This window comes from Artibeus jamaicensis, unplaced genomic scaffold (genome assembly GCF_021234435.1).
Source record: "Artibeus jamaicensis isolate MK-2021 breed Jamaican fruit bat unplaced genomic scaffold, CSHL_Jam_final scaffold_1283, whole genome shotgun sequence".
NCBI classification, from domain to species: Eukaryota; Metazoa; Chordata; class Mammalia; order Chiroptera; family Phyllostomidae; genus Artibeus; species Artibeus jamaicensis.
In genome coordinates this window covers 13,610,934-13,621,741 of record NW_026522028.1, presented here as the reverse complement: position 1 = coordinate 13,621,741, position 10,808 = coordinate 13,610,934, and positions in this window count along the sequence as shown.

Below are 10,808 nucleotides of genomic sequence, written 5' to 3'. Positions count from 1 at the left end.
GAAGAAATGTAGGAGTCTGGCAGAAAGTAAACACCAGGGCAAACTTAGACATGATCCGAGTTTTGAATGCACTCCCAGTGCATAGAAGTAATTCTCTAGGAAGTGTTACAGGAAAAACCACTAAAGTAGAAGCAAAGAAGGCCAGGGAAGGGAAGGAGGCCAAGCAGGGATGCAGCAGCCAGCAATGCCCAGAGAAGATAACTTGGGCTTGGTTCTGAGGGAGTTCTGGGGACAGTGGAAGTCACCTCTCAGAGTTGTACCCATCAGGATTACAGGGACTAGAGTGTTGCTACTCCTGGACTGTCAGTCACTGGTCAAAAGTTACTCATGGAGACACCTCCAGCTCTCTCTTCACACAGGCATAGCAGGTGCTAGCAGCCAGGGGCAGGCCGCCAGCAAGGAGATGCAGGTGTTGAATATTGGTACTGAAAGCATTCCCACCAGAAACAAGTGGGCAAAAAAATGGTAAAAAGAACCAAGGGTGTGGGTGGTGAAGTCACTTCATCTACTTTGCCGACATTAGAGCAACAGAAGGTAAGTGACATCTGCTTACAATTCAGAAGGCTCTAAGAGCCCAACATTCCTGTGCCAGGAGAAGACTGGACAGATACATCTGTGATTCCAGAAATCCCAGGTATTGATGATATCCTGAAGATCAGACACCTTTTTCCCAGATAAAGCTTGACAACAAGTGCAGGGTAGACCTGTGGTCCACTAAGAAGTGAGCAGACTTGTCCTGAGTGGCTGCGTGGTTAGGCACTAATGACCCAGATATACTGCTATAATGGCCAAAGCTCAGTAAATAGATAAATTCCAGGACCAAGTTAACAGGTGCTGTGAGGGCAGTTGGAACATACTTTTACTCCTTCTCTGTCCACCCACTAGGGCAATGATCAACCAGTATCCTCCAACCCCCACCCTTCAGGTGGACATTGTAGAACAATGCTACTGAAGAATGGCAAGCCCTGGACATATTCCTATCCAAATGGGACTTCTCATCCTAGTCTGTCCCTATATCCCTCATTGGTATTTCTTTTTTTAAATATTTTATTTATTTATCTTTAGAGAGGAAGGGAAGGAGAGAAGGAGAGAAATATCAATGTATGTTTACCTCTCATGGGTCCCCTGCTGGGAACTGGCCTGCAACCCAGGCATGTGCCCTGACTGGGAATCGAACCACAATACTCTGGTTCTCAGGCCTGCACTCAATACATTGAGCTACACGAGCCAGGGTCCCTCATTGGTATTTCTTATTCCTCTGAGCCTAGCAACCAGTTGGCTATATCAGCAGTTCACCCCTGTGGGCAAAATACAAGATCTCTTACCTGCAGAAAGAGATACGTTTAGTACAGTGTTAAAAGTGTGAGCTCTGGAAGCAACATGCCCAAGTTCAATTCCTGGCCCTACCATTTTCAAGCCATTCAACTTAGCACAGTTTACATGTCTTCTCAATTTCAGCTCTCTCATCCTACAAGTATATTGGGCCTGACTAAGTATATAGGTGAGAAGCATGTTCATTCATCACAGCACTTGGTACATTATAAAAATAAACATAGATATCCTAAATACCTCAGGGAAATATACATGAACCTAGAAAAATGACTTTAATTGAGGTGTTTACCTATGTTGTTCATTCTCCCTCAGTCCAAATATACAAATATCTTATAGAAAAGCATAGAGCTACTCTTGAACTATGGTATTTAACAGCAAGGAGTGATTAGTACTGTATAACTTATTAAGCCACCATTCATTGGTAATTTATGTTCCTCTATGAAGGAGAAATCATTACATGGGAAGGACCAGTAGGTTCATGCCATGTCATGGGATTTTACCCAGGATCCCCCTCATGACACTTTCTCAAAATTATTCACAGTTACTTGGGGGCAGTGTGCAGCCTGGAACTCAGGTTTCCAGAGCCCCCTAGAGTAGAATTCTACAATGTGTTGGGGAGTGCTGTAACAAGAAAAACAACAATAAGTAAGATTATCCTTGCAATCATATTCTCTGATTAAAATAAACAGCACACACATGTTCTCTAACTAGTCCCTTCCCATTCTTTCCACCACTATGCTCCCCTTTCTCCTCTGGTCATTGTCAGTCTATTCCATGTTTCCATGCCCATGATTCTATTTTGCTCATTAGTTTATTTTGTTCATTAGGTTCCTGTTATAGGTGAGCTCATATGGTATTTGTCTTTCACCACCTGGCTTATTTCACTTAGCATAATGCTCTCCAGTTCCATCCATACTGTCATGAGGGTAGGAGTTCCTTCTTTTTTCTGCTGAGTAGTATTCAGAATAGTCATGAGGATGTAAAGTACTGCACAGAGAATAGAGTAGCCAAAGAACACATATGCATGACCCCTGGACATGGACAATGGGGTGAGGATTGCCTGAGGGAGTAGGGGGCAGGGTGGAGGGGGACAAAGGGGGAAATTTGGGACAACTGTAATAGCATGAACAATGAAATAATTTTTTAAAAAGCACAAAGGAATTTTGCAAAATACTTCTTTTAGCAACAAATCCTTGGGGAATAAGTTTGAGTAGTATAGATGTTTAATAGAGAGTAAACATAGAATACTTTTACAAATTGACATTGTAAACACAGTACATCATATAAGCCTGTGGCTGTAAATTGGAGGATTCACTTGAAGCTGTAGTGGCCTGGTAATGACACTCTATTTCAGTGTTCATATTATGGACATGGAACATTTCTTAAAATTGCCTTATTGCATAGTAATATATAGTAAACACTGTTAGCATTTCTTCTAGCATATAAGGTCTGTCCAGAAGGTATCCATCCCTGTACAAGAAAAAATAGAGACATTTATCAAAGAAAATGCAAGATAAAGAAACATTGTATGTAAGACAATGACACCTCTGTCCCCTTCAAAGTAGGCACCTCAGGACATCACACAGTTCTCCCAATCGCCATCAGCTGCCCTCTCAGATGCTCCTGAATCTCACTGATGGTTGGACATTTCTTCCCTTTCAAGGTGATTTTAGTTTTGGGAAAAGCCAGAAGTCACAGAGCACCAAATCTGGGCTATAGTGGGACTGAATCACCTGGGTGATTTGATGTCTTGCCAAAAAATCTGCACAAGATGTGATGCATGAGTGGGTACATTGTCAGGATGAACCTGCCACCAGTTGCCCATGGCTGCAGCCTTCTGAATCATTGGAATAGTTTCTGTGGAGGACTGTTCAAGCTTAACAAAAAATTTGATGCAGATTTGTTACTCCACTTGCTCAGTCATTTTGAATGCGATGGCCACACAGTACACATGCTCACTCAACAGCGTCTACCACCCCCACTGACTAGTACAGTGAATTTATCATTGTTTACTCCAGTACATGTGCCTTCTAGTCACTCTCCTTGTCTGCCAGGTTACATCAATGTCATGCAAACCATTCTCATTATATTAACAAATTAACAATGGCTGGACTTTTTCCAGACAGATCTCATATCACAATTTCCCCTTAAATAAACTGGGTTGTTAATATTTCCCATCTCTTTTCAAACATATAGAAATTTCAAACTTTTGACCAAAACAGAAATAATGAAGAAAGCAAAAACACCTGAAACTCCTTCCTTCAGTAACAACCATCACCATCACTGGTGGTTGTTTCTTAACAGAACATATACATATTCATGTGAATTTAAGTTAAGAAATTTTCCATGAGTAAGATCATATAATGTGCTATTTAGAAGCTAAAATTTTCCCTTAGTCATATGTAATGGGGATATTCTCAAGTAAATGTATATAGATATGTATACCCTTTTAATCGAATTAAACAATCAGATGAGTCTACAAGATTTACATATAAGGATGTTTATTATCATACTATTTATAAACATTTTTTCAAATGTGTGAAATTCAAGAAAGATCCTAATGGTAGAATACTAGACAAATTTTTTTAATTATTTTATTTTTTAAAGATTTACTTCTTTATTTTTAGAGGGAGGGGAAGGGAAGGAGAAAGAGAAGGAGAGAAACATCAGTGTGTGGTTGCCTCTTGCGCACCCCATACTGGGGACCTGGTGGGCAACCCAAGCATGTGCCCTGACTGGAAATCAAACTGGCGACCTTTTGGTTTGCAGGCTTGTGCTCAATTCACTGAGTCACATCATCCAGTGCTTAAAATTGTTTTAGAATAATGTTTAATAATGTAGAAAATGCCCATATACATTATTATCAAATGAAAGAATCAGGCTACAAAAAAGTAATTATAGTATTATTCTAATTAAATCTGCACACACTAGAAAAGCTAGGGGAAAAAAGACTAGAGAGATATACATTAAAATGAAAAGGATGATTAATTCTAGGGAAGTATTAAAAGGGATTTTTTTCTCTTTGTATTTTTTTGCATATACCAAATTCTCTACAATGACAAGTATTCCTTTTATTTGGGAGAGAAAATTATAAATTGTATATTAAAAATATAATCAATAATAGAAAGAATGGTGCCTTTATATAACTGTAACAAATCTGAAAAATTAAAAGTGTAATTATAATATTTAGAGACCATTTCTTTGACTAGACTTTTGGAAAATTCAGCTGGTCATACTTTTGTGAGCAACCAGCCTGGAATGTGCTGATAAAAGAAATAAAGCTTTGAAAGCTTCAAGTCCTGAGGCTGCTCATGGTCATCATTAACCAGCTTTACTTGGATTATCCATCAGATGGAACATAGGCTGGCCATAAGTTTAAGCAAGCTTTGTTAGATGGGAACATGGAACATTGCCGTACACTCGGATAAGCACCATTTACTTCATGGTATGAATAAATGTATATGTGAGATGAACCTCTAAAAGTAAAAATCAAGTTTCTGACCATTGTCAGGACACGCACCACTAGTGACACATGGTGCAATAAAAAAATAGTTTTTATTGAGGGAAAAGGCATCAAAGAGGAGCAGTAAAGCATGTGCAGGCCCCCCAAACTTGCATTATCCCAGCGTTTACCATGGCCAGCATTCAAGTAGACAGGGTCCTTCCCTTCCCAGGATGCCCCCATAGTGTATTTCTTGGGTCAGGAGGCTGGGGGACACTAATGCAACTATGTAACATAGTGGAAGCTTCCTGGGTAGATGAGTGGCCTTGTTGGAAAGAGGAAGCCTTCAGATCCATGGACATGGACAATGGTGTGCGGACTGACTATGGAAGTAGAGGGCAGGCTAGGTGGAAGGGGTCAAATGGGGGGAAGTGGCACAACTGTAATAGCATAAACAATAAAATATAAAAAAGAAAGAAAGATGAAGCCTTCAGACCCAGTAGCTGGTATCAGCCCATCCTTTTGTTGAGCTAACTAGACTGACTGAGCCAGATTATCCCTAAACTCCTGCAAGTAGGGAGGAAATCATCCCCAGAACCATCCAGTTGTGTCTTGCTTCACTGCTTTTTCATGCATTTAAAGCTGAGACTGAGTTGCTCAAAACTGCTAGATATCTGGATTGCCACAACCACTTTCTTCCACCAAATAGGAAATAAGAGGTATTCCTATACTTTGGAAACTTATGGCCCATTATATGGAAACCCAAGATTTCTACAAGGCCTTGCTCAAAGGACAGCCTGTCCAAAGTCTTCATTCTGTTGGCAGCTAGGAGCAGCTTCTCATCCTTTGTTATTCAGCTGGAGGCCCTTCCAGGTCCAACATTCTGATTAAATGATAGCAGTGATGGCTTCCCAGACTAGAGCTCCTTGGTGCCTCTCCTGGTGATATTTTAAATTTCCAAATATTTTGGTCATTTAGTCAGCCCTCAATTAGTTATCATGAACGAATCTGCTGTTTCTTTGATTTGAATCCTGGGATCTTACAATATAAATTTCTATTTGTTTGATGCATTTTATTTATTTATGAACTGATTTATTCTCCCACAGTGGAGTGATATGTTAAACTGGAAACATGAATAAGGAGTTATTTCTCAATTCTTATGCCCTAAAATCTTTTGAAGCCAAAAGCCCCATCACACCATTCAGTGGCCTTTCAAAAAAGTACAGGGTTGGGTTTTTCTTCTCATGAGAATTTTTTTATGATAAGCTTAACATTTCTCCAAAGAAAATGTTACAATACCAGAAAATTCTGAGTTGACATTTACTTAGTTTCTACAAGAGGAATATTTAAAATTTACACAAGGCTTACATCTGAATATGTTCAACTTTTATAGGTATGAACCCCAAAAGGTAACTTTAAAAACAAAACTTAAGGCCACTGCATTTTCGTAGGTAAATAGAAGCATGTCCGGATGACTGGTTCTAAGTCAATATGCTCAAATCCTTGGAGCCTCACTGGGTTAATACCTCAGGTGGCTGTCTGCTTGCCAGGGGAAGCATATTGAGTGAGTCATGTACCCAGTGTGTGATTCACCGATGAGAAGCAACACTTGAACAGTTAATTATTTACACTCCTGTCCCATAAAACTTACCCATAGCCTCCCTCAGGATTTTGCACAAATAGTTTAAAGGAGGCTGTGTCATAGACTCATTCCCAGCCTTTCATTATGAAAATTGTTTTTGCAGAGTAAAAACATTTTACAGCCCTTCTCTTAATAGTGGTCCTGTTCTTCACAATTGCCCTTTGGGAGAAGAAAAGATCAAAAGCTTCCATGTCTTTGACCACATACACACACATACACAGTCACACAACTATTTTTTTAATTGAAACAAAACAAAACAAGGAAGGGTAAAGGAGAAAATAGAAACTGTCCACATTTGTGCATTCTGCATAAACTGTTAATATCTTGGCAAATTTACTTCCAGATTGTTCTTTCCCTCTCTCTCTCTCTCCTCACTTCTTTCCCTTTGTCTTTCTTATTTTTTCTTACCTAAAGAAAAATTTGCCTTCTTTTGGCAACATAACATATGCTTACTTTTAAGAATTCAATTAGTTTTTAAAAGTACAAAGTTGAGTTGACATTCACCTACAAAACACCATCCAGAAGCAATTTTCACTGACAGGAGAGTTCCAGACAACAACCTAGAGTCATACAAAAAGATAAGTGGATAGATAAGCATATACAAACAGGTACACTTTTAAGAAAATGTTATTTCTTAATTAAAATAAGAATAAGCCCTGGCTGGTGTAGCTCAGTGGATTGAGCACTGGCCTGTGAAGCAAACGGTTGCTGATTTGATTCCCAGTCAGGGCACATGCCTGGGTTGCAAGCCAGGTCCCCAGTAGGGGACACATGAGAGGCAATCACACATTGATGTTTCTCTCCCTCTCTTTTTCCTTCCCTTCTCCTCTCTCTAAAAATAAATAAATAAAATATTTTTTAAAAAATAAAATAGTTCGAAAGGCAGAAAACTGTACTTGAACAATTAAAATTAAAATTAAAATTAAAAAGAATAAAATAGTTCGATGTGGTTTTAATTTAAATGATACTTTTAATTTTACTTGAGTACCATGGAAAAAATCTAAATCAAAGTGAAACTAAAAATATTTATTCTCCATGATATTATTTCCTAAGAGAATTCCTAATTTCTCTAAAGAATTAGAATTCTTTAGAAATTCTTTAGAATTCCTTAGAAAAAGAATTAGAGTTCTAAATAATAACATTAATATTATAATATTTATTCACCACAATATTATTTCCTAAGAGACTCTTGAGTTTAAGAAAAAAGATTCCAAACTATCATTAAGTGGTTAGAGTTGGAATTTTTTTATTGTTTTTTTATTTTATTGATTATGCTGTTACAGTTGTTCTATTCCCCCTTTCATTCCCCTCCACCCTACCCCCCAATCCCCACCATTACCCCCCCTTTAGTTTATGACCATGTGTCTCAAGTCCTTTAGATTCTGTATTTCCCATGCTATTCTTGCCCCCCCATCTATTTTCTATCTACTGTCTACTGTGCTACTTATTTTCTGTACCTTCTCCCCCCTTCTCCTCCTCCCACTCCCCCTGTTGCTAACCCTCCTTGAGATCTTCATTTCTATGGTTCCACTCCTGATCTAGCTGTCCTTTTACTTTGCTTTCGTTTTAGGTGTGGTTGTTAATAACTGTGAGTTTGTTGTCCTTTCACTGTTCATGTTTAACTTCTTTTTCTTAGATAAGTCCCTTTAACATTTCATATAATAAGGGCTTGGTGATGATGAACTCCTTGAATTTGATCTTATCTGAGAAGCACCTTATCTGTCCTTCCATTCTAAATGAAAGTTTTGCTGGATAGAGCAATCTTGGTTGTAGGTCTTTGGATTTCATGACTTGGAATACCTCTTTCCAGCCCCTTCTTGCCTGTAAGGTCTCTTTCGAGAAATCCGCTGACAGTCTGATGGGGACTCCTTTGTAGGTGACTGTCCCCTTCTCTCTTGCTGCTTCTAGGATTCTCTCCTTCATTTTAATTTTGGCTAATGTAATGATGATGTACCTTGGTGTGTTCCTTCTTGGGTCCAACTTCTTTGGGACTCTCTGAGCTTCCTGGATTTCCTGGAAGTCTATTTCCTTTGCCAGATTGGGGAAATTCTCCTTTTATTATTTGTTCAAATACGTTTTCCACTGGTGGCTGTGCCTTTCCCCCTTCTGGTACCCCTATAATTCGGATGTTGGAGCGTTTAAAGATGTCCTGGAGGTTCCCAAGACTCTCCTCATTTCTTTGAATTCTTGCTTCTTGACTCTTTTCTGGTTGGCCATTATTTGCTTTCTTCTGGTCCACTCCATTGATTTGAGTCCCAGTTTCCTTTTCATTGCTATTGGTGTCCTGTGCAATTCCATTCATTTCAATTAGTTTCGCCTTCATATATTTGTCTAATTTGTCGGTATAATCAACCAGTTCTGTGAGGATCCTGATGACCAGTGTTTTAAACTGTGCGTCTGAGAGTTTTGCTATTTCTTCATCACTTAGATCTATGGGCTCTGGGGCTTTGAGATCTTCTTGCGACATTTTTGGTCTGTTCGTGCCCTTTAAGTGTGAGGCACAGAGCCTTGGACTCCCAGGTCGCTGGGTTGTGACGCTATATGTGGGGGCGTGGTCAGAGCGGGGAAATGGCGACCCCCTCTGTTACTCACAGCTGGGTGAGGATCAGCGCCTTAGGTGGTTCACCTGGGCCGGGCCACTCAGAGTCGCTGGGCTATGACGCTGTATGTGGAGGTGGGGTCAGAGCAGGGAAATGGCGGCGCCCTCCACTGCCACTTCCCGAGGGGACCCGCCCGGCCCCAGTCCAACCGCCCACTCCCTCGCCCGTCCGCCCGCGCACAAATGCGTGACCACAGTCAACACGCAGCACCGCTCCCCCGCTGTCTCCCCCACGGTCGCTCGCCTGGTCGCTGGCTGGGTCGCTCACTAGGTCCAACCCTGCGCCTGGATTCCGCGCGTCTGGATTCCGCGCCTGAGTCCGTCTGACGGAGTCCTCCTGTGCAACCCCGCTTCACCAGCCACTGGTTTCGCTCCTTACCGGTCAGGCTGAAGAATTTGTTATTAACGGACTTCCAAAAAGTTCAATTTTCCGTGTTCTGGCTGTGTTTTCTGTTGCTAATATTTAGTTGTCTCTAAACTTGGTTGCGTGAGAAGGCACAGCAAATCCACCTATGCCTCCATCTTGGCAGAAGTAGAGTTGGAATTTTTAACTACCTTTTCCAATTTGGGGCAGTATTGACTCCCTGATATGAAACAATAAGAGTACTCATACTTCACACAGTGTCACATGTCTCTTTCACCACTTTTCAGTGTCTGATGGTTATAATATTCTTTTCTCACTTGTGGTTTACAGCCTTTTCATCCTACTCTGTGATAGCTGAGCTGTGAAGTCTTACAACTGACCCTCAGTGAGCTCCTCCTAAGATGAATTTCTGATGCTCCTGGTGCTTCTACCCCAGGCTCTGTGCTTCCCAACCTCTCCCATGTGTCCCTGAAGCCCCCAGTTCTAGCCACCTGAGCACCCCTGTCACTGGCCCCTTGTGTGCTAGTCATAGAGTGGGGACAATTCCCTAGGATGAGGAGAACTTATTTCCCTGACACCCTCCCCACTAGTATCTTACATTTCTCACCCAACCAGATAAAGCATCCTTCCAGATTTTGGAGGTCCCAGCCTTCTTTCCTTCTGGCACCTTCCATAACTCACAGTAGTAGGGCTTATCTCTTTAAAGAGAAATAACATTATAAAAGAAAAGAAAAACATAACATGGCTTAGGAAAAGTGTGTGGAATATTTCAAAGGGTAAAAGCAAAGAATTTACCTAATGAAAGAAGTTCCTAATGAGGTACAAAGCCCTTCATCAGGAGAAATTTTAAGTGTTAGTTAACAGGAAAATATAAAAATAAAAAACACAACATGGGGTGGTGGGATGGTGGGAAGGAGTCCCAGGAGGATCCGTGGCAATGCTTTTAAGCTAATGAGTATTTTATATTTCAATGCAGCAAAACATAATCCAGGATATTTCTCTGTTCTCCCCTATCTTCCTGTACATATGGTCCTGGAATGAACAAAGTGTTCATCCTAAACTAATTTATTTTTAAATGATGATTGACTTATGTAAATGTATGTTTTAAGAAATATCTGTCCTCAAAAATAAACAAAAATGTTCAGCAATCCCAGTTCCCCAAAGCACTCACTTTTTAGAAAGTCAAGGAAGAATGATTCAGATACCTTGGATCACAATATTTTTTTGTATTTTTAATGTTCAGTTACAGTTGTCCCCACTTTTCCCCCATTACTGCTCTGCCCCAGATACTTTGGATCACAGTATTCTGAAGACTTGTTTTCCATCTTACTGGAAACATCCCAGTTTTGAAGGAATGTCCCAGCATTCCATTCAGAACTGTGTCCTTGGTGTGCTAGGCTTCTTTCTGTGATGGCCCTCAATGCTCCCT